This window comes from Aulonocara sp. 'chitande type north' Nkhata Bay, linkage group LG10, assembly GCF_057382095.1.
Source record: "Aulonocara sp. 'chitande type north' Nkhata Bay isolate Kocher_YH1m ecotype deep benthic linkage group LG10, A_spYH_male_GT1.1, whole genome shotgun sequence".
Lineage (NCBI taxonomy): Eukaryota > Metazoa > Chordata > Actinopteri > Cichliformes > Cichlidae > Aulonocara > Aulonocara sp. 'chitande type north' Nkhata Bay.
Window position 1 is genome coordinate 27,719,503 of NC_141353.1, and position 27,831 is coordinate 27,747,333.

Sequence of the window (27,831 nt, forward strand, 5' to 3'; positions counted from 1 at the left end):
TCTGTTAGGTCCCATGTATCCGATGGTCCAACAAACCAGACACTGCACATGTGATCCCTTCGATAGCTCAGTTGGTAGAGCGGAGGACTGTAGGTGTATGGGAACAGGAATCCTTAGGTTGCTGGTTCAACTCCGGCTCGGAGGAGATTTTACAATACCTTCTGTCTGTTCTGATTGAACGCAGCTAAAAACGAAAAAATTGATTGCAATGGCGTGTAATACCATTTCATAGTATAGCTGTACTCCTTTGAGTGATCAGTTGGAAAAGCAAAGACTTCTCTGTGTGTTGGAAGAAGACATGTTTCCTCCCACTTTACTTTAGTTTTCAGTCAGAAAGTAGGGCCAAGTCCTTAGGTCAAAAAAGACTGATCTACATTAAAGGTCGCTGACATTAAACTCCCACCGTCCTACAATCAAGTATACATTTGAGGGACACTGTAGGTGTATGGGAAATATCAAAACATCTTCCTGTACTCCCTTTGACTTGATAAGGTGAAGGGTTCTAAGTCAGTAGCTATAGGTGCCCATGCAGTGTAACACACAGCGAACATAAGACATGTTCCAGACAGGTTAGGACAATTTTCAGAGAAAAAGTTGGGTGCAATCCCATGGTCCAACAGCGTTGGATCTACCAACAGTAAGGTAAGTGACATTCAAAAAAACACAGTCCTATGCTCTAGTATCAATTTCTCAAAATTGCTCCCTGTACTCCCCTGCGTCTGAACGCAGCCCAAGAGTTGGAAAAAGGAAGGATACTCATGTTGATGTGAAATATGTTCAGTGCCTCAGGCATGAAGGAACATGTAGAGTCAGACAGATACAGTTTTGTTATGTTCAAGTCCTTGCAACATGGAATTCTTGCAAAACACAGACTCTGTTAGGTCCCATGTATCCGATGGTCCAACAAACCAGACACTGCACATGGAATCCCTTCAATAGCTCAGTTGGTAGAGCGGAGGACTGTAGGTGTATGGGAACAGGAATCCTTAGGTCGCTGGTTCAACTCCGGCTCGGAGGAGATTTTACAATACCTTCTGTCTGTTCTGATTGAACGCAGCTAAAAACGAAAAAATTGATTGCAATGGCGTGTAATACCATTTCATAGTATAGCTGTACTCCTTTGAGTGATCAGTTGGAAAAGCAAAGACTTCTCTGTGTGTTGGAAGAAGACATGTTTCCTCCCACTTTACTCTAGTTTTCAGTCAGAAAGTAGGGCCAAGTCCTTAGGTCAAAAAAGACTGATCTACATTAAAGGTCGCTGACATTAAACTCCCACCGTCCTACAATCAAGTATACATTTGAGGGACACTGTAGGTGTATGGGAAATATCAAAACATCTTCCTGTACTCCCTTTGACTTGATAAGGTGAAGGGTTCTAAGTCAGTAGCTATAGGTGCCCATGCAGTGTAACACACAGCGAACATAAGACATGTTCCAGACAGGTTAGGACAATTTTCAGAGAAAAAGTTGGGTGCAATCCCATGGTCCAACAGCGTTGGATCTACCAACAGTAAGGTAAGTGACATTCAAAAAAACACAGTCCTATGCTCTAGTATCAATTTCTCAAAATTGCTCCCTGTACTCCCCTGCGTCTGAACGCAGCCCAAGAGTTGGAAAAAGGAAGGATACTCATGTTGATGTGAAATATGTTCAGTGCCTCAGGCATGAAGGAACATGTAGAGTCAGACAGATACAGTTTTGTTATGTTCAAGTCCTTGCAACATGGAATTCTTGCAAAACACAGACTCTGTTAGGTCCCATGTATCCGATGGTCCAACAAACCAGACACTGCACATGTGATCCCTTCGATAGCTCAGTTGGTAGAGCGGAGGACTGTAGGTGTATGGGAACAGGAATCCTTAGGTCGCTGGTTCAACTCCGGCTCGGAGGAGATTTTACAATACCTTCTGTCTGTTCTGATTGAACGCAGCTAAAAACGAAAAAATTGATTGCAATGGCGTGTAATACCATTTCATAGTATAGCTGTACTCCTTTGAGTGATCAGTTGGAAAAGCAAAGACTTCTCTGTGTGTTGGAAGAAGACATGTTTCCTCCCACTTTACTTTAGTTTTCAGTCAGAAAGTAGGGCCAAGTCCTTAGGTCAAAAAAGACTGATCTACATTAAAGGTCGCTGACATTAAACTCCCACCGTCCTACAATCAAGTATACATTTGAGGGACACTGTAGGTGTATGGGAAATATCAAAACAGCTTCCTGTACTCCCTTTGACTTGATAAGGTGAAGGGTTCTAAGTCAGTAGCTATAGGTGCCCATGCAGTGTAACACACAGCGAACATAAGACATGTTCCAGACAGGTTAGGACAATTTTCAGAGAAAAAGTTGGGTGCAATCCCATGGTCCAACAGCGTTGGATCTACCAACAGTAAGGTGAGTGACATTCAAAAAAACACAGTCCTATGCTCTAGTATCAATTTCTCAAAATTGCTCCCTGTACTCCCCTGCGTCTGAACGCAGCCCAAGAGTTGGAAAAAGGAAGGATACTCATGTTGATGTGAAATATGTTCAGTGCCTCAGGCATGAAGGAACATGTAGAGTCAGACAGATACAGTTTTGTTATGTTCAAGTCCTTGCAACATGGAATTCTTGCAAAACACAGACTCTGTTAGGTCCCATGTATCCGATGGTCCAACAAACCAGACACTGCACATGTGATCCCTTCGATAGCTCAGTTGGTAGAGCGGAGGACTGTAGGTGTATGGGAACAGGAATCCTTAGGTCGCTGGTTCAACTCCGGCTCGGAGGAGATTTTACAATACCTTCTGTCTGTTCTGATTGAACGCAGCTAAAAACGAAAAAATTGATTGCAATGGCGTGTAATACCATTTCATAGTATAGCTGTACTCCTTTGAGTGATCAGTTGGAAAAGCAAAGACTTCTCTGTGTGTTGGAAGAAGACATGTTTCCTCCCACTTTACTCTAGTTTTCAGTCAGAAAGTAGGGCCAAGTCCTTAGGTCAAAAAAGACTGATCTACATTAAAGGTCGCTGACATTAAACTCCCACCGTCCTACAATCAAGTATACATTTGAGGGACACTGTAGGTGTATGGGAAATATCAAAACAGCTTCCTGTACTCCCTTTGACTTGATAAGGTGAAGGGTTCTAAGTCAGTAGCTATAGGTGCCCATGCAGTGTAACACACAGCGAACATAAGACATGTTCCAGACAGGTTAGGACAATTTTCAGAGAAAAAGTTGGGTGCAATCCCATGGTCCAACAGCGTTGGATCTACCAACAGTAAGGTAAGTGACATTCAAAAAAACACAGTCCTATGCTCTAGTATCAATTTCTCAAAATTGCTCCCTGTACTCCCCTGCGTCTGAACGCAGCCCAAGAGTTGGAAAAAGGAAGGATACTCATGTTGATGTGAAATATGTTCAGTGCCTCAGGCATGAAGGAACATGTAGAGTCAGACAGATACAGTTTTGTTATGTTCAAGTCCTTGCAACATGGAATTCTTGCAAAACACACTCTGTTAGGTCCCATGTATCCGATGGTCCAACAAACCAGACACTGCACATGTGATCCCTTCGATAGCTCAGTTGGTAGAGCAGAGGACTGTAGGTGTATGGGAACAGGAATCCTTAGGTCGCTGGTTCAACTCCGGCTCGGAGGAGATTTTACAATACCTTCTGTCTGTTCTGATTGAACGCAGCTAAAAACGAAAAAATTGATTGCAATGGCGTGTAATACCATTTCATAGTATAGCTGTACTCCTTTGAGTGATCAGTTGGAAAAGCAAAGGCTTCTCTGTGTGTTGGAAGAAGACATGTTTCCTCCCACTTTACTCTAGTTTTCAGTCAGAAAGTAGGGCCAAGTCCTTAGGTCAAAAAAGACTGATCTACATTAAAGGTCGCTGACATTAAACTCCCACCGTCCTACAATCAAGTATACATTTGAGGGACACTGTAGGTGTATGGGAAATATCAAAACAGCTTCCTGTACTCCCTTTGACTTGATAAGGTGAAGGGTTCTAAGTCAGTAGCTATAGGTGCCCATGCAGTGTAACACACAGCGAACATAAGACATGTTCCAGACAGGTTAGGACAATTTTCAGAGAAAAAGTTGGGTGCAATCCCATGGTCCAACAGCGTTGGATCTACCAACAGTAAGGTAAGTGACATTCAAAAAAACACAGTCCTATGCTCTAGTATCAATTTCTCAAAATTGCTCCCTGTACTCCCCTGCGTCTGAACGCAGCCCAAGAGTTGGAAAAAGGAAGGATACTCATGTTAATGTGAAATATGTTCAGTGCCTCAGGCATGAAGGAACATGTAGAGTCAGACAGATACAGTTTTGTTATGTTCAAGTCCTTGCAACATGGAATTCTTGCAAAACACAGACTCTGTTAGGTCCCATGTATCCGATGGTCCAACAAACCAGACAGTGCACATGGAATCCCTTCGATAGCTCAGTTGGTAGAGCGGAGGACTGTAGGTGTATGGGAACAGGAATCCTTAGGTCGCTGGTTCAACTCCGGCTCGGAGGAGATTTTACATTACCTTCTGTCTGTTCTGATTGAACGCAGCTAAAAACGAAAAAATTGATTGCAATGGCGTGTAATACCATTTCATAGTATAGCTGTACTCCTTTGAGTGATCAGTTGGAAAAGCAAAGACTTCTCTGTGTGTTGGAAGAAGACATGTTTCCTCCCACTTTACTTTAGTTTTCAGTCAGAAAGTAGGGCCAAGTCCTTAGGTCAAAAAAGACTGATCTACATTAAAGGTCGCTGACATTAAACTCCCACCGTCCTACAATCAAGTATACATTTGAGGGACACTGTAGGTGTATGGGAAATATCAAAACAGCTTCCTGTACTCCCTTTGACTTGATAAGGTGAAGGGTTCTAAGTCAGTAGCTATAGGTGCCCATGCAGTGTAACACACAGCGAACATAAGACATGTTCCAGACAGGTTAGGACAATTTTCAGAGAAAAAGTTGGGTGCAATCCCATGGTCCAACAGCGTTGGATCTACCAACAGTAAGGTAAGTGACATTCAAAAAAACACAGTCCTATGCTCTAGTATCAATTTCTCAAAATTGCTCCCTGTACTCCCCTGCGTCTGAACGCAGCCCAAGAGTTGGAAAAAGGAAGGATACTCATGTTAATGTGAAATATGTTCAGTGCCTCAGGCATGAAGGAACATGTAGAGTCAGACAGATACAGTTTTGTTATGTTCAAGTCCTTGCAACATGGAATTCTTGCAAAACACAGACTCTGTTAGGTCCCATGTATCCAATGGTCCAACAAACCAGACACTGCACATGGAATCCCTTCGATAGCTCAGTTGGTAGAGCGGAGGACTGTAGGTGTATGGGAACAGGAATCCTTAGGTCGCTGGTTCAACTCCGGCTCGGAGGAGATTTTACAATACCTTCTGTCTGTTCTGATTGAACGCAGCTAAAAACGAAAAAATTGATTGCAATGGCGTGTAATACCATTTCATAGTATAGCTGTACTCCTTTGAGTGATCAGTTGGAAAAGCAAAGACTTCTCTGTGTGTTGGAAGAAGACATGTTTCCTCCCACTTTACTCTAGTTTTCAGTCAGAAAGTAGGGCCAAGTCCTTAGGTCAAAAAAGACTGATCTACATTAAAGGTCGCTGACATTAAACTCCCACCGTCCTACAATCAAGTATACATTTGAGGGACACTGTAGGTGTATGGGAAATATCAAAACAGCTTCCTGTACTCCCTTTGACTTGATAAGGTGAAGGGTTCTAAGTCAGTAGCTATAGGTGCCCATGCAGTGTAACACACAGCGAACATAAGACATGTTCCAGACAGGTTAGGACAATTTTCAGAGAAAAAGTTGGGTGCAATCCCATGGTCCAACAGCGTTGTATCTACCAACAGTAAGGTAAGTGACATTCAAAAAAACACAGTCCTATGCTCTAGTATCAATTTCTCAAAATTGCTCCCTGTACTCCCCTGCGTCTGAACGCAGCCCAAGAGTTGGAAAAAGGAAGGATACTCATGTTGATGTGAAATATGTTCAGTGCCTCAGGCATGAAGGAACATGTAGAGTCAGACAGATACAGTTTTGTTATGTTCAAGTCCTTGCAACATGGAATTCTTGCAAAACACAGACTCTGTTAGGTCCCATGTATCCGATGGTCCAACAAACCAGACACTGCACATGTGACCCCTTCGATAGCTCAGTTGGTAGAGCGGAGGACTGTAGGTGTATGGGAACAGGAATCCTTAGGTCGCTGGTTCAACTCCGGCTCGGAGGAGATTTTACAATACCTTCTGTCTGTTCTGATTGAACGCAGCTAAAAACGAAAAAATTGATTGCAATGGCGTGTAATACCATTTCATAGTATAGCTGTACTCCTTTGAGTGATCAGTTGGAAAAGCAAAGACTTCTCTGTGTGTTGGAAGAAGACATGTTTCCTCCCACTTTACTCTAGTTTTCAGTCAGAAAGTAGGGCCAAGTCCTTAGGTCAAAAAAGACTGATCTACATTAAAGGTCGCTGACATTAAACTCCCACCGTCCTACAATCAAGTATACATTTGAGGGACACTGTAGGTGTATGGGAAATATCAAAACAGCTTCCTGTACTCCCTTTGACTTGATAAGGTGAAGGGTTCTAAGTCAGTAGCTATAGGTGCCCATGCAGTGTAACACACAGCGAACATAAGACATGTTCCAGACAGGTTAGGACAATTTTCAGAGAAAAAGTTGGGTGCAATCCCATGGTCCAACAGCGTTGGATCTACCAACAGTAAGGTAAGTGACATTCAAAAAAACACAGTCCTATGCTCTAGTATCAATTTCTCAAAATTGCTCCCTGTACTCCCCTGCGTCTGAACGCAGCCCAAGAGTTGGAAAAAGGAAGGATACTCATGTTGATGTGAAATATGTTCAGTGCCTCAGGCATGAAGGAACATGTAGAGTCAGACAGATACAGTTTTGTTATGTTCAAGTCCTTGCAACATGGAATTCTTGCAAAACACAGACTCTGTTAGGTCCCATGTATCCGATGGTCCAACAAACCAGACACTGCACATGTGACCCCTTCGATAGCTCAGTTGGTAGAGCGGAGGACTGTAGGTGTATGGGAACAGGAATCCTTAGGTCGCTGGTTCAACTCCGGCTCGCAGGAGATTTTACAATACCTTCTGTCTGTTCTGATTGAACGCAGCTAAAAACGAAAAAATTGATTGCAATGGCGTGTAATATCATTTCATAGTATAGCTGTACTCCTTTGAGTGATCAGTTGGAAAAGCAAAGACTTCTCTGTGTGTTGGAAGAAGACATGTTTCCTCCCACTTTACTTTAGTTTTCAGTCAGAAAGTAGGGCCAAGTCCTTAGGTCAAAAAAGACTGATCTACATTAAAGGTCGCTGACATTAAACTCCCACCGTCCTACAATCAAGTATACATTTGAGGGACACTGTAGGTGTATGGGAAATATCAAAACATCTTCCTGTACTCCCTTTGACTTGATAAGGTGAAGGGTTCTAAGTCAGTAGCTATAGGTGCCCATGCAGTGTAACACACAGCGAACATAAGACATGTTCCAGACAGGTTAGGACAATTTTCAGAGAAAAAGTTGGGTGCAATCCCATGGTCCAACAGCGTTGGATCTACCAACAGTAAGGTAAGTGACATTCAAAAAAACACAGTCCTATGCTCTAGTATCAATTTCTCAAAATTGCTCCCTGTACTCCCCTGCGTCTGAACGCAGCCCAAGAGTTGGAAAAAGGAAGGATACTCATGTTGATGTGAAATATGTTCAGTGCCTCAGGCATGAAGGAACATGTAGAGTCAGACAGATACAGTTTTGTTATGTTCAAGTCCTTGCAACATGGAATTCTTGCAAAACACAGACTCTGTTAGGTCCCATGTATCCGATGGTCCAACAAACCAGACACTGCACATGTGATCCCTTCGATAGCTCAGTTGGTAGAGCAGAGGACTGTAGGTGTATGGGAACAGGAATCCTTAGGTCGCTAGTTCAACTCCGGCTCGGAGGAGATTTTACAATACCTTCTGTCTGTTCTGATTGAACGCAGCTAAAAACGAAAAAATTGATTGCAATGGCGTGTAATACCATTTCATAGTATAGCTGTACTCCTTTGAGTGATCAGTTGGAAAAGCAAAGACTTCTCTGTGTGTTGGAAGAAGACATGTTTCCTCCCACTTTACTTTAGTTTTCAGTCAGAAAGTAGGGCCAAGTCCTTAGGTCAAAAAAGACTGATCTACATTAAAGGTCGCTGACATTAAACTCCCACCGTCCTACAATCAAGTATACATTTGAGGGACACTGTAGGTGTATGGGAAATATCAAAACAGCTTCCTGTACTCCCTTTGACTTGATAAGGTGAAGGGTTCTAAGTCAGTAGCTATAGGTGCCCATGCAGTGTAACACACAGCGAACATAAGACATGTTCCAGACAGGTTAGGACAATTTTCAGAGAAAAAGTTGGGTGCAATCCCATGGTCCAACAGCGTTGGATCTACCAACAGTAAGGTAAGTGACATTCAAAAAAACACAGTCCTATGCTCTAGTATCAATTTCTCAAAATTGCTCCCTGTACTCCCCTGCGTCTGAACGCAGCCCAAGAGTTGGAAAAAGGAAGGATACTCATGTTGATGTGAAATATGTTCAGTGCCTCAGGCATGAAGGAACATGTAGAGTCAGACAGATACAGTTTTGTTATGTTCAAGTCCTTGCAACATGGAATTCTTGCAAAACACAGACTCTGTTAGGTCCCATGTATCCGATGGTCCAACAAACCAGACACTGAACATGTGAGCCCTTCGATAGCTCAGTTGGTAGAGCGGAGGACTGTAGGTGTATGGGAACAGGAATCCTTAGGTCGCTGGTTCAACTCCGGCTCGGAGGAGATTTTACAATACCTTCTGTCTGTTCTGATTGAACGCAGCTAAAAACGAAAAAATTGATTGCAATGGCGTGTAATACCATTTCATAGTATAGCTGTACTCCTTTGAGTGATCAGTTGGAAAAGCAAAGACTTCTCTGTGTGTTGGAAGAAGACATGTTTCCTCCCACTTTACTCTAGTTTTCAGTCAGAAAGTAGGGCCAAGTCCTTAGGTCAAAAAAGACTGATCTACATTAAAGGTCGCTGACATTAAACTCCCACCGTCCTACAATCAAGTATACATTTGAGGGACACTGTAGGTGTATGGGAAATATCAAAACAGCTTCCTGTACTCCCTTTGACTTGATAAGGTGAAGGGTTCTAAGTCAGTAGCTATAGGTGCCCATGCAGTGTAACACACAGCGAACATAAGACATGTTCCAGACAGGTTAGGACAATTTTCAGAGAAAAAGTTGGGTGCAATCCCATGGTCCAACAGCGTTGGATCTACCAACAGTAAGGTGAGTGACATTCAAAAAAACACAGTCCTATGCTCTAGTATCAATTTCTCAAAATTGCTCCCTGTACTCCCCTGCGTCTGAACGCAGCCCAAGAGTTGGAAAAAGGAAGGATACTCATGTTGATGTGAAATATGTTCAGTGCCTCAGGCATGAAGGAACATGTAGAGTCAGACAGATACAGTTTTGTTATGTTCAAGTCCTTGCAACATGGAATTCTTGCAAAACACAGACTCTGTTAGGTCCCATGTATCCGATGGTCCAACAAACCAGACACTGCACATGTGATCCCTTCGATAGCTCAGTTGGTAGAGCGGAGGACTGTAGGTGTATGGGAACAGGAATCCTTAGGTCGCTGGTTCAACTCCGGCTCGGAGGAGATTTTACAATACCTTCTGTCTGTTCTGATTGAACGCAGCTAAAAACGAAAAAATTGATTGCAATGGCGTGTAATACCATTTCATAGTATAGCTGTACTCCTTTGAGTGATCAGTTGGAAAAGCAAAGACTTCTCTGTGTGTTGGAAGAAGACATGTTTCCTCCCACTTTACTCTAGTTTTCAGTCAGAAAGTAGGGCCAAGTCCTTAGGTCAAAAAAGACTGATCTACATTAAAGGTCGCTGACATTAAACTCCCACCGTCCTACAATCAAGTATACATTTGAGGGACACTGTAGGTGTATGGGAAATATCAAAACATCTTCCTGTACTCCCTTTGACTTGATAAGGTGAAGGGTTCTAAGTCAGTAGCTATAGGTGCCCATGCAGTGTAACACACAGCGAACATAAGACATGTTCCAGACAGGTTAGGACAATTTTCAGAGAAAAAGTTGGGTGCAATCCCATGGTCCAACAGCGTTGTATCTACCAACAGTAAGGTAAGTGACATTCAAAAAAACACAGTCCCATGCTCTAGTATCAATTTCTCAAAATTGCTCCCTGTACTCCCCTGCGTCTGAACGCAGCCCAAGAGTTGGAAAAAGGAAGGATACTCATGTTGATGTGAAATATGTTCAGTGCCTCAGGCATGAAGGAACATGTAGAGTCAGACAGATACAGTTTTGTTATGTTCAAGTCCTTGCAACATGGAATTCTTGCAAAACACAGACTCTGTTAGGTCCCATGTATCCGATGGTCCAACAAACCAGACACTGCACATGTGATCCCTTCGATAGCTCAGTTGGTAGAGCGGAGGACTGTAGGTGTATGGGAACAGGAATCCTTAGGTCGCTGGTTCAACTCCGGCTCGGAGGAGATTTTACAATACCTTCTGTCTGTTCTGATTGAACGCAGCTAAAAACGAAAAAATTGATTGCAATGGCGTGTAATACCATTTCATAGTATAGCTGTACTCCTTTGAGTGATCAGTTGGAAAAGCAAAGACTTCTCTGTGTGTTGGAAGAAGACATGTTTCCTCCCACTTTACTTTAGTTTTCAGTCAGAAAGTAGGGCCAAGTCCTTAGGTCAAAAAAGACTGATCTACATTAAAGGTCGCTGACATTAAACTCCCACCGTCCTACAATCAAGTATACATTTGAGGGACACTGTAGGTGTATGGGAAATATCAAAACAGCTTCCTGTACTCCCTTTGACTTGATAAGGTGAAGGGTTCTAAGTCAGTAGCTATAGGTGCCCATGCAGTGTAACACACAGCGAACATAAGACATGTTCCAGACAGGTTAGGACAATTTTCAGAGAAAAAGTTGGGTGCAATCCCATGGTCCAACAGCGTTGGATCTACCAACAGTAAGGTAAGTGACATTCAAAAAAACACAGTCCTATGCTCTAGTATCAATTTCTCAAAATTGCTCCCTGTACTCCCCTGCGTCTGAACGCAGCCCAAGAGTTGGAAAAAGGAAGGATACTCATGTTGATGTGAATTATGTTCAGTGCCTCAGGCATGAAGGAACATGTAGAGTCAGACAGATACAGTTTTGTTATGTTCAAGTCCTTGCAACATGGAATTCTTGCAAAACACAGACTCTGTTAGGTCCCATGTATCCGATGGTCCAACAAACCAGACACTGCACATGTGATCCCTTCGATAGCTCAGTTGGTAGAGCGGAGGACTGTAGGTGTATGGGAACAGGAATCCTTAGGTCGCTGGTTCAACTCCGGCTCGGAGGAGATTTTACAATACCTTCTGTCTGTTCTGATTGAACGCAGCTAAAAACGAAAAAATTGATTGCAATGGCGTGTAATACCATTTAATAGTATAACTGTACTCCTTTGAGTGATCAGTTGGAAAAGCAAAGACTTCTCTGTGTGTTGGAAGAAGACATGTTTCCTCCCACTTTACTCTAGTTTTCAGTCAGAAAGTAGGGCCAAGTCCTTAGGTCAAAAAAGACTGATCTACATTAAAGGTCGCTGACATTAAACTCCCACCGTCCTACAATCAAGTATACATTTGAGGGACACTGTAGGTGTATGGGAAATATCAAAACAGCTTCCTGTACTCCCTTTGACTTGATAAGGTGAAGGGTTCTAAGTCAGTAGCTATAGGTGCCCATGCAGTGTAACACACAGCGAACATAAGACATGTTCCAGACAGGTTAGGACAATTTTCAGAGAAAAAGTTGGGTGCAATCCCATGGTCCAACAGCGTTGGATCTACCAACAGTAAGGTAAGTGACATTCAAAAAAACACAGTCCTATGCTCTAGTATCAATTTCTCAAAATTGCTCCCTGTACTCCCCTGCGTCTGAACGCAGCTCAAGAGTTGGAAAAAGGAAGGATACTCATGTTAATGTGAAATATGTTCAGTGCCTCAGGCATGAAGGAACATGTAGAGTCAGACAGATACAGTTTTGTTATGTTCAAGTCCTTGCAACATGGAATTCTTGCAAAACACAGACTCTGTTAGGTCCCATGTATCCGATGGTCCAACAAACCAGACACTGCACATGTGATCCCTTCGATAGCTCAGTTGGTAGAGCGGAGGACTGTAGGTGTATGGGAACAGGAATCCTTAGGTCGCTAGTTCAACTCCAGCTCGGAGGAGATTTTACATTACCTTCTGTCTGTTCTGATTGAACGCAGCTAAAAACGAAAAAATTGATTGCAATGGCGTGTAATACCATTTCATAGTATAGCTGAACTCCTTTGAGTGATCAGTTGGAAAAGCAAAGACTTCTCTGTGTGTTGGAAGAAGACATGTTTCCTCCCACTTTACTTTAGTTTTCAGTCAGAAAGTAGGGCCAAGTCCTTAGGTCAAAAAAGACTGATCTACATTAAAGGTCGCTGACATTAAACTCCCACCGTCCTACAATCAAGTATACATTTGAGGGACACTGTAGGTGTATGGGAAATATCAAAACATCTTCCTGTACTCCCTTTGACTTGATAAGGTGAAGGGTTCTAAGTCAGTAGCTATAGGTGCCCATGCAGTGTAACACACAGCGAACATAAGACATGTTCCAGACAGGTTAGGACAATTTTCAGAGAAAAAGTTGGGTGCAATCCCATGGTCCAACAGCGTTGGATCTACCAACAGTAAGGTAAGTGACATTCAAAAAAACACAGTCCTATGCTCTAGTATCAATTTCTCAAAATTGCTCCCTGTACTCCCCTGCGTCTGAACGCAGCCCAAGAGTTGGAAAAAGGAAGGATACTCATGTTGATGTGAAATATGTTCAGTGCCTCAGGCATGAAGGAACATGTAGAGTCAGACAGATACAGTTTTGTTATGTTCAAGTCCTTGCAACATGGAATTCTTGCAAAACACAGACTCTGTTAGGTCCCATGTATCCGATGGTCCAACAAACCAGACACTGCACATGTGATCCCTTCGATAGCTCAGTTGGTAGAGCGGAGGACTGTAGGTGTATGGGAACAGGAATCCTTAGGTCGCTGGTTCAACTCCGGCTCGGAGGAGATTTTACAATACCTTCTGTCTGTTCTGATTGAACGCAGCTAAAAACGAAAAAATTGATTGCAATGGCGTGTAATACCATTTAATAGTATAACTGTACTCCTTTGAGTGATCAGTTGGAAAAGCAAAGACTTCTCTGTGTGTTGGAAGAAGACATGTTTCCTCCCACTTTACTCTAGTTTTCAGTCAGAAAGTAGGGCCAAGTCCTTAGGTCAAAAAAGACTGATCTACATTAAAGGTCGCTGACATTAAACTCCCACCGTCCTACAATCAAGTATACATTTGAGGGACACTGTAGGTGTATGGGAAATATCAAAACATCTTCCTGTACTCCCTTTGACTTGATAAGGTGAAGGGTTCTAAGTCAGTAGCTATAGGTGCCCATGCAGTGTAACACACAGCGAACATAAGACATGTTCCAGACAGGTTAGGACAATTTTCAGAGAAAAAGTTGGGTGCAATCCCATGGTCCAACAGCGTTGGATCTACCAACAGTAAGGTAAGTGACATTCAAAAAAACACAGTCCTATGCTCTAGTATCAATTTCTCAAAATTGCTCCCTGTACTCCCCTGCGTCTGAACGCAGCCCAAGAGTTGGAAAAAGGAAGGATACTCATGTTGATGTGAAATATGTTCAGTGCCTCAGGCATGAAGGAACATGTAGAGTCAGACAGATACAGTTTTGTTATGTTCAAGTCCTTGCAACATGGAATTCTTGCAAAACACAGACTCTGTTAGGTCCCATGTATCCGATGGTCCAACAAACCAGACACTGCACATGTGATCCCTTCGATAGCTCAGTTGGTAGAGCGGAGGACTGTAGGTGTATGGGAACAGGAATCCTTAGGTCGCTGGTTCAACTCCGGCTCGGAGGAGATTTTACAATACCTTCTGTCTGTTCTGATTGAACGCAGCTAAAAACGAAAAAATTGATTGCAATGGCGTGTAATACCATTTCATAGTATAGCTGTACTCCTTTGAGTGATCAGTTGGAAAAGCAAAGGCTTCTCTGTGTGTTGGAAGAAGACATGTTTCCTCCCACTTTACTCTAGTTTTCAGTCAGAAAGTAGGGCCAAGTCCTTAGGTCAAAAAAGACTGATCTACATTAAAGGTCGCTGACATTAAACTCCCACCGTCCTACAATCAAGTATACATTTGAGGGACACTGTAGGTGTATGGGAAATATCAAAACAGCTTCCTGTACTCCCTTTGACTTGATAAGGTGAAGGGTTCTAAGTCAGTAGCTATAGGTGCCCATGCAGTGTAACACACAGCGAACATAAGACATGTTCCAGACAGGTTAGGACAATTTTCAGAGAAAAAGTTGGGTGCAATCCCATGGTCCAACAGCGTTGGATCTACCAACAGTAAGGTAAGTGACATTCAAAAAAACACAGTCCTATGCTCTAGTATCAATTTCTCAAAATTGCTCCCTGTACTCCCCTGCGTCTGAACGCAGCCCAAGAGTTGGAAAAAGGAAGGATACTCATGTTAATGTGAAATATGTTCAGTGCCTCAGGCATGAAGGAACATGTAGAGTCAGACAGATACAGTTTTGTTATGTTCAAGTCCTTGCAACATGGAATTCTTGCAAAACACAGACTCTGTTAGGTCCCATGTATCCGATGGTCCAACAAACCAGACACTGCACATGGAATCCCTTCGATAGCTCAGTTGGTAGAGCGGAGGACTGTAGGTGTATGGGAACAGGAATCCTTAGGTCGCTGGTTCAACTCCGGCTCGGAGGAGATTTTACATTACCTTCTGATTGAACGCAGCTAAAAACGAAAAAATTGATTGCAATGGCGTGTAATACCATTTCATAGTATAGCTGTACTCCTTTGAGTGATCAGTTGGAAAAGCAAAGACTTCTCTGTGTGTTGGAAGAAGACATGTTTCCTCCCACTTTACTTTAGTTTTCAGTCAGAAAGTAGGGCCAAGTCCTTAGGTCAAAAAAGACTGATCTACATTAAAGGTCGCTGACATTAAACTCCCACCGTCCTACAATCAAGTATACATTTGAGGGACACTGTAGGTGTATGGGAAATATCAAAACATCTTCCTGTACTCCCTTTGACTTGATAAGGTGAAGGGTTCTAAGTCAGTAGCTATAGGTGCCCATGCAGTGTAACACACAGCGAACATAAGACATGTTCCAGACAGGTTAGGACAATTTTCAGAGAAAAAGTTGGGTGCAATCCCATGGTCCAACAGCGTTGGATCTACCAACAGTAAGGTAAGTGACATTCAAAAAAACACAGTCCTATGCTCTAGTATCAATTTCTCAAAATTGCTCCCTGTACTCCCCTGCGTCTGAACGCAGCCCAAGAGTTGGAAAAAGGAAGGATACTCATGTTGATGTGAAATATGTTCAGTGCCTCAGGCATGAAGGAACATGTAGAGTCAGACAGATACAGTTTTGTTATGTTCAAGTCCTTGCAACATGGAATTCTTGCAAAACACAGACTCTGTTAGGTCCCATGTATCCGATGGTCCAACAAACCAGACACTGCACATGTGATCCCTTCGATAGCTCAGTTGGTAGAGCGGAGGACTGTAGGTGTATGGGAACAGGAATCCTTAGGTCGCTGGTTCAACTCCGGCTCGGAGGAGATTTTACAATACCTTCTGTCTGTTCTGATTGAACGCAGCTAAAAACGAAAAAATTGATTGCAATGGCGTGTAATACCATTTCATAGTATAGCTGTACTCCTTTGAGTGATCAGTTGGAAAAGCAAAGACTTCTCTGTGTGTTGGAAGAAGACATGTTTCCTCCCACTTTACTCTAGTTTTCAGTCAGAAAGTAGGGCCAAGTCCTTAGGTCACAAAAGACTGATCTACATTAAAGGTCGCTGACATTAAACTCCCACCGTCCTACAATCAAGTATACATTTGAGGGACACTGTAGGTGTATGGGAAATATCAAAACAGCTTCCTGTACTCCCTTTGACTTGATAAGGTGAAGGGTTCTAAGTCAGTAGCTATAGGTGCCCATGCAGTGTAACACACAGCGAACATAAGACATGTTCCAGACAGGTTAGGACAATTTTCAGAGAAAAAGTTGGGTGCAATCCCATGGTCCAACAGCGTTGGATCTACCAACAGTAAGGTAAGTGACATTCAAAAAAACACAGTCCTATGCTCTAGTATCAATTTCTCAAAATTGCTCCCTGTACTCCCCTGCGTCTGAACGCAGCCCAAGAGTTGGAAAAAGGAAGGATACTCATGTTGATGTGAAATATGTTCAGTGCCTCAGGCATGAAGGAACATGTAGAGTCAGACAGATACAGTTTTGTTATGTTCAAGTCCTTGCAACATGGAATTCTTGCAAAACACAGACTCTGTTAGGTCCCATGTATCCGATGGTCCAACAAACCAGACACTGCACATGTGATCCCTTCGATAGCTCAGTTGGTAGAGCGGAGGACTGTAGGTGTATGGGAACAGGAATCCTTAGGTCGCTGGTTCAACTCCGGCTCGGAGGAGATTTTACAATACCTTCTGTCTGTTCTGATTGAACGCAGCTAAAAACGAAAAAATTGATTGCAATGGCGTGTAATACCATTTAATAGTATAACTGTACTCCTTTGAGTGATCAGTTGGAAAAGCAAAGACTTCTCTGTGTGTTGGAAGAAGACATGTTTCCTCCCACTTTACTCTAGTTTTCAGTCAGAAAGTAGGGCCAAGTCCTTAGGTCAAAAAAGACTGATCTACATTAAAGGTCGCTGACATTAAACTCCCACCGTCCTACAATCAAGTATACATTTGAGGGACACTGTAGGTGTATGGGAAATATCAAAACAGCTTCCTGTACTCCCTTTGACTTGATAAGGTGAAGGGTTCTAAGTCAGTAGCTATAGGTGCCCATGCAGTGTAACACACAGCGAACATAAGACATGTTCCAGACAGGTTAGGACAATTTTCAGAGAAAAAGTTGGGTGCAATCCCATGGTCCAACAGCGTTGGATCTACCAACAGTAAGGTAAGTGACATTCAAAAAAACACAGTCCTATGCTCTAGTATCAATTTCTCAAAATTGCTCCCTGTACTCCCCTGCGTCTGAACGCAGCCCAAGAGTTGGAAAAAGGAAGGATACTCATGTTAATGTGAAATATGTTCAGTGCCTCAGGCATGAAGGAACATGTAGAGTCAGACAGATACAGTTTTGTTATGTTCAAGTCCTTGCAACATGGAATTCTTGCAAAACACAGACTCTGTTAGGTCCCATGTATCCGATGGTCCAACAAACCAGACACTGCACATGGAATCCCTTCGATAGCTCAGTTGGTAGAGCGGAGGACTGTAGGTGTATGGGAACAGGAATCCTTAGGTCGCTGGTTCAACTCCGGCTCGGAGGAGATTTTACATTACCTTCTGATTGAACGCAGCTAAAAACGAAAAAATTGATTGCAATGGCGTGTAATACCATTTCATAGTATAGCTGTACTCCTTTGAGTGATCAGTTGGAAAAGCAAAGACTTCTCTGTGTGTTGGAAGAAGACATGTTTCCTCCCACTTTACTTTAGTTTTCAGTCAGAAAGTAGGGCCAAGTCCTTAGGTCAAAAAAGACTGATCTACATTAAAGGTCGCTGACATTAAACTCCCACCGTCCTACAATCAAGTATACATTTGAGGGACACTGTAGGTGTATGGGAAATATCAAAACATCTTCCTGTACTCCCTTTGACTTGATAAGGTGAAGGGTTCTAAGTCAGTAGCTATAGGTGCCCATGCAGTGTAACACACAGCGAACATAAGACATGTTCCAGACAGGTTAGGACAATTTTCAGAGAAAAAGTTGGGTGCAATCCCATGGTCCAACAGCGTTGGATCTACCAACAGTAAGGTAAGTGACATTCAAAAAAACACAGTCCTATGCTCTAGTATCAATTTCTCAAAATTGCTCCCTGTACTCCCCTGCGTCTGAACGCAGCCCAAGAGTTGGAAAAAGGAAGGATACTCATGTTGATGTGAAATATGTTCAGTGCCTCAGGCATGAAGGAACATGTAGAGTCAGACAGATACAGTTTTGTTATGTTCAAGTCCTTGCAACATGGAATTCTTGCAAAACACAGACTCTGTTAGGTCCCATGTATCCGATGGTCCAACAAACCAGACACTGCACATGTGATCCCTTCGATAGCTCAGTTGGTAGAGCGGAGGACTGTAGGTGTATGGGAACAGGAATCCTTAGGTCGCTGGTTCAACTCCGGCTCGGAGGAGATTTTACAATACCTTCTGTCTGTTCTGATTGAACGCAGCTAAAAACGAAAAAATTGATTGCAATGGCGTGTAATACCATTTCATAGTATAGCTGTACTCCTTTGAGTGATCAGTTGGAAAAGCAAAGACTTCTCTGTGTGTTGGAAGAAGACATGTTTCCTCCCACTTTACTCTAGTTTTCAGTCAGAAAGTAGGGCCAAGTCCTTAGGTCAAAAAAGACTGATCTACATTAAAGGTCGCTGACATTAAACTCCCACCGTCCTACAATCAAGTATACATTTGAGGGACACTGTAGGTGTATGGGAAATATCAAAACAGCTTCCTGTACTCCCTTTGACTTGATAAGGTGAAGGGTTCTAAGTCAGTAGCTATAGGTGCCCATGCAGTGTAACACACAGCGAACATAAGACATGTTCCAGACAGGTTAGGACAATTTTCAGAGAAAAAGTTGGGTGCAATCCCATGGTCCAACAGCGTTGGATCTACCAACAGTAAGGTAAGTGACATTCAAAAAAACACAGTCCTATGCTCTAGTATCAATTTCTCAAAATTGCTCCCTGTACTCCCCTGCGTCTGAACGCAGCCCAAGAGTTGGAAAAAGGAAGGATACTCATGTTGATGTGAAATATGTTCAGTGCCTCAGGCATGAAGGAACATGTAGAGTCAGACAGATACAGTTTTGTTATGTTCAAGTCCTTGCAACATGGAATTCTTGCAAAACACAGACTCTGTTAGGTCCCATGTATCCGATGGTCCAACAAACCAGACACTGCACATGTGATCCCTTCGATAGCTCAGTTGGTAGAGCGGAGGACTGTAGGTGTATGGGAACAGGAATCCTTAGGTCGCTGGTTCAACTCCGGCTCGGAGGAGATTTTACAATACCTTCTGTCTGTTCTGATTGAACGCAGCTAAAAACGAAAAAATTGATTGCAATGGCGTGTAATACCATTTAATAGTATAACTGTACTCCTTTGAGTGATCAGTTGGAAAAGCAAAGACTTCTCTGTGTGTTGGAAGAAGACATGTTTCCTCCCACTTTACTCTAGTTTTCAGTCAGAAAGTAGGGCCAAGTCCTTAGGTCAAAAAAGACTGATCTACATTAAAGGTCGCTGACATTAAACTCCCACCGTCCTACAATCAAGTATACATTTGAGGGACACTGTAGGTGTATGGGAAATATCAAAACAGCTTCCTGTACTCCCTTTGACTTGATAAGGTGAAGGGTTCTAAGTCAGTAGCTATAGGTGCCCATGCAGTGTAACACACAGCGAACATAAGACATGTTCCAGACAGGTTAGGACAATTTTCAGAGAAAAAGTTGGGTGCAATCCCATGGTCCAACAGCGTTGGATCTACCAACAGTAAGGTAAGTGACATTCAAAAAAACACAGTCCTATGCTCTAGTATCAATTTCTCAAAATTGCTCCCTGTACTCCCCTGCGTCTGAACGCAGCCCAAGAGTTGGAAAAAGGAAGGATACTCATGTTAATGTGAAATATGTTCAGTGCCTCAGGCATGAAGGAACATGTAGAGTCAGACAGATACAGTTTTGTTATGTTCAAGTCCTTGCAACATGGAATTCTTGCAAAACACAGACTCTGTTAGGTCCCATGTATCCGATGGTCCAACAAACCAGACACTGCACATGGAATCCCTTCGATAGCTCAGTTGGTAGAGCGGAGGACTGTAGGTGTATGGGAACAGGAATCCTTAGGTCGCTGGTTCAACTCCGGCTCGGAGGAGATTTTACAATACCTTCTGTCTGTTCTGATTGAACGCAGCTAAAAACGAAAAAATTGATTGCAATGGCGTGTAATACCATTTCATAGTATAGCTGTACTCCTTTGAGTGATCAGTTGGAAAAGCAAAGACTTCTCTGTGTGTTGGAAGAAGACATGTTTCCTCCCACTTTACTCTAGTTTTCAGTCAGAAAGTAGGGCCAAGTCCTTAGGTCAAAAAAGACTGATCTACATTAAAGGTCGCTGACATTAAACTCCCACCGTCCTACAATCAAGTATACATTTGAGGGACACTGTAGGTGTATGGGAAATATCAAAACAGCTTCCTGTACTCCCTTTGACTTGATAAGGTGAAGGGTTCTAAGTCAGTAGCTATAGGTGCCCATGCAGTGTAACACACAGCGAACATAAGACATGTTCCAGACAGGTTAGGACAATTTTCAGAGAAAAAGTTGGGTGCAATCCCATGGTCCAACAGCGTTGGATCTACCAACAGTAAGGTAAGTGACATTCAAAAAAACACAGTCCTATGCTCTAGTATCAATTTCTCAAAATTGCTCCCTGTACTCCCCTGCGTCTGAACGCAGCCCAAGAGTTGGAAAAAGGAAGGATACTCATGTTGATGTGAAATATGTTCAGTGCCTCAGGCATGAAGGAACATGTAGAGTCAGACAGATACAGTTTTGTTATCTTCAAGTCCTTGCAACATGGAATTCTTGCAAAACACAGACTCTGTTAGGTCCCATGTATCCGATGGTCCAACAAACCAGACACTGCACATGTGATCCCTTCGATAGCTCAGTTGGTAGAGCGGAGGACTGTAGGTGTATGGGAACAGGAATCCTTAGGTCGCTGGTTCAACTCCGGCTCGGAGGAGATTTTACAATACCTTCTGTCTGTTCTGATTGAACGCAGCTAAAAACGAAAAAATTGATTGCAATGGCGTGTAATACCATTTCATAGTATAGCTGTACTCCTTTGAGTGATCAGTTGGAAAAGCAAAGACTTCTCTGTGTGTTGGAAGAAGACATGTTTCCTCCCACTTTACTCTAGTTTTCAGTCAGAAAGTAGGGCCAAGTCCTTAGGTCAAAAAAGACTGATCTACATTAAAGGTCGCTGACATTAAACTCCCACCGTCCTACAATCAAGTATACATTTGAGGGACACTGTAGGTGTATGGGAAATATCAAAACAGCTTCCTGTACTCCCTTTGACTTGATAAGGTGAAGGGTTCTAAGTCAGTAGCTATAGGTGCCCATGCAGTGTAACACACAGCGAACATAAGACATGTTCCAGACAGGTTAGGACAATTTTCAGAGAAAAAGTTGGGTGCAATCCCATGGTCCAACAGCGTTGGATCTACCAACAGTAAGGTAAGTGACATTCAAAAAAACACAGTCCTATGCTCTAGTATCAATTTCTCAAAATTGCTCCCTGTACTCCCCTGCGTCTGAACGCAGCCCAAGAGTTGGAAAAAGGAAGGATACTCATGTTGATGTGAAATATGTTCAGTGCCTCAGGCATGAAGGAACATGTAGAGTCAGACAGATACAGTTTTGTTATGTTCAAGTCCTTGCAACATGGAATTCTTGCAAAACACAGACTCTGTTAGGTCCCATGTATCCGATGGTCCAACAAACCAGACACTGCACATGTGATCCCTTCGATAGCTCAGTTGGTAGAGCGGAGGACTGTAGGTGTATGGGAACAGGAATCCTTAGGTCGCTGGTTCAACTCCGGCTCGGAGGAGATTTTACAATACCTTCTGTCTGTTCTGATTGAACGCAGCTAAAAACGAAAAAATTGATTGCAATGGCGTGTAATACCATTTCATAGTATAGCTGTACTCCTTTGAGTGATCAGTTGGAAAAGCAAAGACTTCTCTGTGTGTTGGAAGAAGACATGTTTCCTCCCACTTTACTCTAGTTTTCAGTCAGAAAGTAGGGCCAAGTCCTTAGGTCAAAAAAGACTGATCTACATTAAAGGTCGCTGACATTAAACTCCCACCGTCCTATAATCAAGTATACATTTGAGGGACACTGTAGGTGTATGGGAAATATCAAAACAGCTTCCTGTACTCCCTTTGACTTGATAAGGTGAAGGGTTCTAAGTCAGTAGCTATAGGTGCCCATGCAGTGTAACACACAGCGAACATAAGACATGTTCCAGACAGGTTAGGACAATTTTCAGAGAAAAAGTTGGGTGCAATCCCATGGTCCAACACCGTTGGATCTACCAACAGTAAGGTAAGTGACATTCAAAAAAACACAGTCCTATGCTCTAGTATCAATTTCTCAAAATTGCTCCCTGTACTCCCCTGCGTCTGAACGCAGCCCAAGAGTTGGAAAAAGGAAGGATACTCATGTTGATGTGAAATATGTTCAGTGCCTCAGGCATGAAGGAACATGTAGAGTCAGACAGATACAGTTTTGTTATGTTCAAGTCCTTGCAACATGGAATTCTTGCAAAACACAGACTCTGTTAGGTCCCATGTATCCGATGGTCCAACAAACCAGACACTGCACATGTGATCCCTTCGATAGCTCAGTTGGTAGAGCGGAGGACTGTAGGTGTATGGGAACAGGAATCCTTAGGTCGCTGGTTCAACTCCGGCTCGGAGGAGATTTTACAATACCTTCTGTCTGTTCTGATTGAACGCAGCTAAAAACGAAAAAATTGATTGCAATGGCGTGTAATACCATTTCATAGTATAGCTGTACTCCTTTGAGTGATCAGTTGGAAAAGCAAAGACTTCTCTGTGTGTTGGAAGAAGACATGTTTCCTCCCACTTTACTCTAGTTTTCAGTCAGAAAGTAGGGCCAAGTCCTTAGGTCAAAAAAGACTGATCTACATTAAAGGTCGCTGACATTAAACTCCCACCGTCCTACAATCAAGTATACATTTGAGGGACACTGTAGGTGTATGGGAAATATCAAAACAGCTTCCTGTACTCCCTTTGACTTGATAAGGTGAAGGGTTCTAAGTCAGTAGCTATAGGTGCCCATGCAGTGTAACACACAGCGAACATAAGACATGTTCCAGACAGGTTAGGACAATTTTCAGAGAAAAAGTTGGGTGCAATCCCATGGTCCAACAGCGTTGGATCTACCAACAGTAAGGTAAGTGACATTCAAAAAAACACAGTCCTATGCTCTAGTATCAATTTCTCAAAATTGCTCCCTGTACTCCCCTGCGTCTGAACGCAGCCCAAGAGTTGGAAAAAGGAAGGATACTCATGTTGATGTGAAATATGTTCAGTGCCTCAGGCATGAAGGAACATGTAGAGTCAGACAGATACAGTTTTGTTATGTTCAAGTCCTTGCAACATGGAATTCTTGCAAAACACAGACTCTGTTAGGTCCCATGTATCCGATGGTCCAACAAACCAGACACTGCACATGTGATCCCTTCGATAGCTCAGTTGGTAGAGCGGAGGACTGTAGGTGTATGGGAACAGGAATCCTTAGGTCGCTGGTTCAACTCCGGCTCGGAGGAGATTTTACAATACCTTCTGTCTGTTCTGATTGAACGCAGCTAAAAACGAAAAAATTGATTGCAATGGCGTGTAATACCATTTCATAGTATAGCTGTACTCCTTTGAGTGATCAGTTGGAAAAGCAAAGACTTCTCTGTGTGTTGGAAGAAGACATGTTTCCTCCCACTTTACTCTAGTTTTCAGTCAGAAAGTAGGGCCAAGTCCTTAGGTCAAAAAAGACTGATCTACATTAAAGGTCGCTGACATTAAACTCCCACCGTCCTACAATCAAGTATACATTTGAGGGACACTGTAGGTGTATGGGAAATATCAAAACAGCTTCCTGTACTCCCTTTGACTTGATAAGGTGAAGGGTTCTAAGTCAGTAGCTATAGGTGCCCATGCAGTGTAACACACAGCGAACATAAGACATGTTCCAGACAGGTTAGGACAATTTTCAGAGAAAAAGTTGGGTGCAATCCCATGGTCCAACAGCGTTGGATCTACCAACAGTAAGGTAAGTGACATTCAAAAAAACACAGTCCTATGCTCTAGTATCAATTTCTCAAAATTGCTCCCTGTACTCCCCTGCGTCTGAACGCAGCCCAAGAGTTGGAGAAAGGAAGGATACTCATGTTGATGTGAAATATGTTCAGTGCCTCAGGCATGAAGGAACATGTAGAGTCAGACAGATACAGTTTTGTTATGTTCAAGTCCTTGCAACATGGAATTCTTGCAAAACACAGACTCTGTTAGGTCCCATGTATCCGATGGTCCAACAAACCAGACACTGCACATGTGAGCCCTTCGATAGCTCAGTTGGTAGAGCGGAGGACTGTAGGTGTATGGGAACAGGAATCCTTAGGTCGCTGGTTCAACTCCGGCTCGGAGGAGATTTTACAATACCTTCTGTCTGTTCTGATTGAACGCAGCTAAAAACGAAAAAATTGATTGCAATGGCGTGTAATACCATTTCATAGTATAGCTGTACTCCTTTGAGTGATCAGTTGGAAAAGCAAAGACTTCTCTGTGTGTTGGAAGAAGACATGTTTCCTCCCACTTTACTCTAGTTTTCAGTCAGAAAGTAGGGCCAAGTCCTTAGGTCAAAAAAGACTGATCTACATTAAAGGTCGCTGACATTAAACTCCCACCGTCCTACAATCAAGTATACATTTGAGGGACACTGTAGGTGTATGGGAAATATCAAAACAGCTTCCTGTACTCCCTTTGACTTGATAAGGTGAAGGGTTCTAAGTCAGTAGCTATAGGTGCCCATGCAGTGTAACACACAGCGAACATAAGACATGTTCCAGACAGGTTAGGACAATTTTCAGAGAAAAAGTTGGGTGCAATCCCATGGTCCAACACCGTTGGATCTACCAACAGTAAGGTAAGTGACATTCAAAAAAACACAGTCCTATGCTCTAGTATCAATTTCTCAAAATTGCTCCCTGTACTCCCCTGCGTCTGAACGCAGCCCAAGAGTTGGAAAAAGGAAGGATACTCATGTTGATGTGAAATATGTTCAGTGCCTCAGGCATGAAGGAACATGTAGAGTCAGACAGATACAGTTTTGTTATGTTCAAGTCCTTGCAACATGGAATTCTTGCAAAACAGACTCTGTTAGGTCCCATGTATCCGATGGTCCAACAAACCAGACACTGCACATGTGATCACTTCGATAGCTCAGTTGGTAGAGCGGAGGACTGTAGGTGTATGGGAACAGGAATCCTTAGGTCGCTGGTTCAACTCCGGCTCGGAGGAGATTTTACAATACCTTCTGTCTGTTCTGATTGAACGCAGCTAAAAACGAAAAAATTGATTGCAATGGCGTGTAATACCATTTCATAGTATAGCTGTACTCCTTTGAGTGATCAGTTGGAAAAGCAAAGACTTCTCTCTGTGTTGGAAGAAGACATGTTTCCTCCCACTTTACTCTAGTTTTCAGTCAGAAAGTAGGGCCAAGTCCTTAGGTCAAAAAAGACTGATCTACATTAAAGGTCGCTGACATTAAACTCCCACCGTCCTACAATCAAGTATACATTTGAGGGACACTGTAGGTGTATGGGAAATATCAAAACATCTTCCTGTACTCCCTTTGACTTGATAAGGTGAAGGGTTCTAAGTCAGTAGCTATAGGTGCCCATGCAGTGTAACACACAGCGAACATAAGACATGTTCCAGACAGGTTAGGACAATTTTCAGAGAAAAAGTTGGGTGCAATCCCATGGTCCAACAGCGTTGGATCTACCAACAGTAAGGTAAGTGACATTCAAAAAAACACAGTCCTATGCTCTAGTATCAATTTCTCAAAATTGCTCCCTGTACTCCCCTGCGTCTGAACGCAGCCCAAGAGTTGGAAAAAGGAAGGATACTCATGTTGATGTGAAATATGTTCAGTGCCTCAGGCATGAAGGAACATGTAGAGTCAGACAGATACAGTTTTGTTATGTTCAAGTCCTTGCAACATGGAATTCTTGCAAAACACAGACTCTGTTAGGTCCCATGTATCCGATGGTCCAACAAACCAGACACTGCACATGTGATCCCTTCGATAGCTCAGTTGGTAGAGCGGAGGACTGTAGGTGTATGGGAACAGGAATCCTTAGGTCGCTGGTTCAACTCCGGCTCGGAGGAGATTTTACAATACCTTCTGTCTGTTCTGATTGAACGCAGCTAAAAACGAAAAAATTGATTGCAATGGCGTGTAATACCATTTCATAGTATAGCTGTACTCCTTTGAGTGATCAGTTGGAAAAGCAAAGACTTCTCTGTGTGTTGGAAGAAGACATGTTTCCTCCCACTTTACTCTAGTTTTCAGTCAGAAAGTAGGGCCAAGTCCTTAGGTCAAAAAAGACTGATCTACATTAAAGGTCGCTGACATTAAACTCCCACCGTCCTACAATCAAGTATACATTTGAGGGACACTGTAGGTGTATGGGAAATATCAAAACAGCTTCCTGTACTCCCTTTGACTTGATAAGGTGAAGGGTTCTAAGTCAGTAGCTATAGGTGCCCATGCAGTGTAACACACAGCGAACATAAGACATGTTCCAGACAGGTTAGGACAATTTTCAGAGAAAAAGTTGGGTGCAATCCCATGGTCCAACAGCGTTGGATCTACCAACAGTAAGGTAAGTGACATTCAAAAAAACACAGTCCTATGCTCTAGTATCAATTTCTCAAAATTGCTCCCTGTACTCCCCTGCGTCTGAACGCAGCCCAAGAGTTGGAAAAAGGAAGGATACTCATGTTGATGTGAAATATGTTCAGTGCCTCAGGCATGAAGGAACATGTAGAGTCAGACAGATACAGTTTTGTTATGTTCAAGTCCTTGCAACATGGAATTCTTGCAAAACACAGACTCTGTTAGGTCCCATGTATCCGATGGTCCAACAAACCAGACACTGCACATGTGATCCCTTCGATAGCTCAGTTGGTAGAGCGGAGGACTGTAGGTGTATGGGAACAGGAATCCTTAGGTCGCTGGTTCAACTCCGGCTCGGAGGAGATTTTACATTACCTTCTGTCTGTTCTGATTGAACGCAGCTAAAAACGAAAAAATTGATTGCAATGGCGTGTAATACCATTTCATAGTATAGCTGAACTCCTTTGAGTGATCAGTTGGAAAAGCAAAGACTTCTCTGTGTGTTGGAAGAAGACATGTTTCCTCCCACTTTACTTTAGTTTTCAGTCAGAAAGTAGGGCCAAGTCCTTAGGTCAAAAAAGACTGATCTACATTAAAGGTCGCTGACATTAAACTCCCACCGTCCTACAATCAAGTATACATTTGAGGGACACTGTAGGTGTATGGGAAATATCAAAACATCTTCCTGTACTCCCTTTGACTTGATAAGGTGAAGGGTTCTAAGTCAGTAGCTATAGGTGCCCATGCAGTGTAACACACAGCGAACATAAGACATGTTCCAGACAGGTTAGGACAATTTTCAGAGAAAAAGTTGGGTGCAATCCCATGGTCCAACAGCGTTGGATCTACCAACAGTAAGGTAAGTGACATTCAAAAAAACACAGTCCTATGCTCTAGTATCAATTTCTCAAAATTGCTCCCTGTACTCCCCTGCGTCTGAACGCAGCCCAAGAGTTGGAAAAAGGAAGGATACTCATGTTGATGTGAAATATGTTCAGTGCCTCAGG

The 27,831-nt window shown here is 42.8% G+C and overlaps 32 non-coding genes across 32 annotated transcripts; all 32 read left to right on the forward strand.

The window, feature by feature from the left end:
* Nucleotides 1-56: 56 nt before the first annotated feature.
* trnay-gua (transfer RNA tyrosine (anticodon GUA)) lies at nt 57-145 on the forward strand. The gene is given in 2 exon segments: nt 57-93; nt 110-145. It is a non-coding gene; the product is annotated as a tRNA-Tyr (tRNA).
* A 784-nt stretch (nt 146-929) lies between these two features.
* trnay-gua (transfer RNA tyrosine (anticodon GUA)) lies at nt 930-1,018 on the forward strand. The gene is given in 2 exon segments: nt 930-966; nt 983-1,018. It is a non-coding gene; the product is annotated as a tRNA-Tyr (tRNA).
* A 784-nt stretch (nt 1,019-1,802) lies between these two features.
* trnay-gua (transfer RNA tyrosine (anticodon GUA)) lies at nt 1,803-1,891 on the forward strand. Its single transcript is given in 2 exon segments — nt 1,803-1,839; nt 1,856-1,891. It is a non-coding gene; the product is annotated as a tRNA-Tyr (tRNA).
* A 784-nt stretch (nt 1,892-2,675) lies between these two features.
* trnay-gua (transfer RNA tyrosine (anticodon GUA)) lies at nt 2,676-2,764 on the forward strand. The gene is given in 2 exon segments: nt 2,676-2,712; nt 2,729-2,764. It is a non-coding gene; the product is annotated as a tRNA-Tyr (tRNA).
* A 782-nt stretch (nt 2,765-3,546) lies between these two features.
* Nucleotides 3,547-3,635, forward strand: trnay-gua (transfer RNA tyrosine (anticodon GUA)). The gene is given in 2 exon segments: nt 3,547-3,583; nt 3,600-3,635. It is a non-coding gene; the product is annotated as a tRNA-Tyr (tRNA).
* A 784-nt stretch (nt 3,636-4,419) lies between these two features.
* Nucleotides 4,420-4,508, forward strand: trnay-gua (transfer RNA tyrosine (anticodon GUA)). Its single transcript is given in 2 exon segments — nt 4,420-4,456; nt 4,473-4,508. It is a non-coding gene; the product is annotated as a tRNA-Tyr (tRNA).
* Nucleotides 4,509-5,292: 784 nt separating this feature from the next.
* On the forward strand, nt 5,293-5,381 carry trnay-gua (transfer RNA tyrosine (anticodon GUA)). The gene is given in 2 exon segments: nt 5,293-5,329; nt 5,346-5,381. It is a non-coding gene; the product is annotated as a tRNA-Tyr (tRNA).
* Nucleotides 5,382-6,165: 784 nt separating this feature from the next.
* On the forward strand, nt 6,166-6,254 carry trnay-gua (transfer RNA tyrosine (anticodon GUA)). The gene is given in 2 exon segments: nt 6,166-6,202; nt 6,219-6,254. It is a non-coding gene; the product is annotated as a tRNA-Tyr (tRNA).
* Nucleotides 6,255-7,038: 784 nt separating this feature from the next.
* On the forward strand, nt 7,039-7,127 carry trnay-gua (transfer RNA tyrosine (anticodon GUA)). The gene is given in 2 exon segments: nt 7,039-7,075; nt 7,092-7,127. It is a non-coding gene; the product is annotated as a tRNA-Tyr (tRNA).
* Nucleotides 7,128-7,911: 784 nt separating this feature from the next.
* Nucleotides 7,912-8,000, forward strand: trnay-gua (transfer RNA tyrosine (anticodon GUA)). The gene is given in 2 exon segments: nt 7,912-7,948; nt 7,965-8,000. It is a non-coding gene; the product is annotated as a tRNA-Tyr (tRNA).
* A 784-nt stretch (nt 8,001-8,784) lies between these two features.
* trnay-gua (transfer RNA tyrosine (anticodon GUA)) lies at nt 8,785-8,873 on the forward strand. The gene is given in 2 exon segments: nt 8,785-8,821; nt 8,838-8,873. It is a non-coding gene; the product is annotated as a tRNA-Tyr (tRNA).
* A 784-nt stretch (nt 8,874-9,657) lies between these two features.
* On the forward strand, nt 9,658-9,746 carry trnay-gua (transfer RNA tyrosine (anticodon GUA)). Its single transcript is given in 2 exon segments — nt 9,658-9,694; nt 9,711-9,746. It is a non-coding gene; the product is annotated as a tRNA-Tyr (tRNA).
* A 784-nt stretch (nt 9,747-10,530) lies between these two features.
* On the forward strand, nt 10,531-10,619 carry trnay-gua (transfer RNA tyrosine (anticodon GUA)). Its single transcript is given in 2 exon segments — nt 10,531-10,567; nt 10,584-10,619. It is a non-coding gene; the product is annotated as a tRNA-Tyr (tRNA).
* Nucleotides 10,620-11,403: 784 nt separating this feature from the next.
* Nucleotides 11,404-11,492, forward strand: trnay-gua (transfer RNA tyrosine (anticodon GUA)). Its single transcript is given in 2 exon segments — nt 11,404-11,440; nt 11,457-11,492. It is a non-coding gene; the product is annotated as a tRNA-Tyr (tRNA).
* A 784-nt stretch (nt 11,493-12,276) lies between these two features.
* trnay-gua (transfer RNA tyrosine (anticodon GUA)) lies at nt 12,277-12,365 on the forward strand. The gene is given in 2 exon segments: nt 12,277-12,313; nt 12,330-12,365. It is a non-coding gene; the product is annotated as a tRNA-Tyr (tRNA).
* Nucleotides 12,366-13,149: 784 nt separating this feature from the next.
* Nucleotides 13,150-13,238, forward strand: trnay-gua (transfer RNA tyrosine (anticodon GUA)). The gene is given in 2 exon segments: nt 13,150-13,186; nt 13,203-13,238. It is a non-coding gene; the product is annotated as a tRNA-Tyr (tRNA).
* Nucleotides 13,239-14,022: 784 nt separating this feature from the next.
* On the forward strand, nt 14,023-14,111 carry trnay-gua (transfer RNA tyrosine (anticodon GUA)). Its single transcript is given in 2 exon segments — nt 14,023-14,059; nt 14,076-14,111. It is a non-coding gene; the product is annotated as a tRNA-Tyr (tRNA).
* Nucleotides 14,112-14,895: 784 nt separating this feature from the next.
* On the forward strand, nt 14,896-14,984 carry trnay-gua (transfer RNA tyrosine (anticodon GUA)). The gene is given in 2 exon segments: nt 14,896-14,932; nt 14,949-14,984. It is a non-coding gene; the product is annotated as a tRNA-Tyr (tRNA).
* Nucleotides 14,985-15,759: 775 nt separating this feature from the next.
* Nucleotides 15,760-15,848, forward strand: trnay-gua (transfer RNA tyrosine (anticodon GUA)). The gene is given in 2 exon segments: nt 15,760-15,796; nt 15,813-15,848. It is a non-coding gene; the product is annotated as a tRNA-Tyr (tRNA).
* Nucleotides 15,849-16,632: 784 nt separating this feature from the next.
* trnay-gua (transfer RNA tyrosine (anticodon GUA)) lies at nt 16,633-16,721 on the forward strand. The gene is given in 2 exon segments: nt 16,633-16,669; nt 16,686-16,721. It is a non-coding gene; the product is annotated as a tRNA-Tyr (tRNA).
* Nucleotides 16,722-17,505: 784 nt separating this feature from the next.
* Nucleotides 17,506-17,594, forward strand: trnay-gua (transfer RNA tyrosine (anticodon GUA)). Its single transcript is given in 2 exon segments — nt 17,506-17,542; nt 17,559-17,594. It is a non-coding gene; the product is annotated as a tRNA-Tyr (tRNA).
* Nucleotides 17,595-18,369: 775 nt separating this feature from the next.
* Nucleotides 18,370-18,458, forward strand: trnay-gua (transfer RNA tyrosine (anticodon GUA)). The gene is given in 2 exon segments: nt 18,370-18,406; nt 18,423-18,458. It is a non-coding gene; the product is annotated as a tRNA-Tyr (tRNA).
* A 784-nt stretch (nt 18,459-19,242) lies between these two features.
* On the forward strand, nt 19,243-19,331 carry trnay-gua (transfer RNA tyrosine (anticodon GUA)). The gene is given in 2 exon segments: nt 19,243-19,279; nt 19,296-19,331. It is a non-coding gene; the product is annotated as a tRNA-Tyr (tRNA).
* Nucleotides 19,332-20,115: 784 nt separating this feature from the next.
* On the forward strand, nt 20,116-20,204 carry trnay-gua (transfer RNA tyrosine (anticodon GUA)). Its single transcript is given in 2 exon segments — nt 20,116-20,152; nt 20,169-20,204. It is a non-coding gene; the product is annotated as a tRNA-Tyr (tRNA).
* A 784-nt stretch (nt 20,205-20,988) lies between these two features.
* Nucleotides 20,989-21,077, forward strand: trnay-gua (transfer RNA tyrosine (anticodon GUA)). The gene is given in 2 exon segments: nt 20,989-21,025; nt 21,042-21,077. It is a non-coding gene; the product is annotated as a tRNA-Tyr (tRNA).
* A 784-nt stretch (nt 21,078-21,861) lies between these two features.
* Nucleotides 21,862-21,950, forward strand: trnay-gua (transfer RNA tyrosine (anticodon GUA)). Its single transcript is given in 2 exon segments — nt 21,862-21,898; nt 21,915-21,950. It is a non-coding gene; the product is annotated as a tRNA-Tyr (tRNA).
* Nucleotides 21,951-22,734: 784 nt separating this feature from the next.
* Nucleotides 22,735-22,823, forward strand: trnay-gua (transfer RNA tyrosine (anticodon GUA)). The gene is given in 2 exon segments: nt 22,735-22,771; nt 22,788-22,823. It is a non-coding gene; the product is annotated as a tRNA-Tyr (tRNA).
* A 784-nt stretch (nt 22,824-23,607) lies between these two features.
* trnay-gua (transfer RNA tyrosine (anticodon GUA)) lies at nt 23,608-23,696 on the forward strand. Its single transcript is given in 2 exon segments — nt 23,608-23,644; nt 23,661-23,696. It is a non-coding gene; the product is annotated as a tRNA-Tyr (tRNA).
* A 784-nt stretch (nt 23,697-24,480) lies between these two features.
* On the forward strand, nt 24,481-24,569 carry trnay-gua (transfer RNA tyrosine (anticodon GUA)). Its single transcript is given in 2 exon segments — nt 24,481-24,517; nt 24,534-24,569. It is a non-coding gene; the product is annotated as a tRNA-Tyr (tRNA).
* A 782-nt stretch (nt 24,570-25,351) lies between these two features.
* On the forward strand, nt 25,352-25,440 carry trnay-gua (transfer RNA tyrosine (anticodon GUA)). Its single transcript is given in 2 exon segments — nt 25,352-25,388; nt 25,405-25,440. It is a non-coding gene; the product is annotated as a tRNA-Tyr (tRNA).
* A 784-nt stretch (nt 25,441-26,224) lies between these two features.
* On the forward strand, nt 26,225-26,313 carry trnay-gua (transfer RNA tyrosine (anticodon GUA)). The gene is given in 2 exon segments: nt 26,225-26,261; nt 26,278-26,313. It is a non-coding gene; the product is annotated as a tRNA-Tyr (tRNA).
* A 784-nt stretch (nt 26,314-27,097) lies between these two features.
* Nucleotides 27,098-27,186, forward strand: trnay-gua (transfer RNA tyrosine (anticodon GUA)). Its single transcript is given in 2 exon segments — nt 27,098-27,134; nt 27,151-27,186. It is a non-coding gene; the product is annotated as a tRNA-Tyr (tRNA).
* Nucleotides 27,187-27,831: the final 645 nt, after the last annotated feature.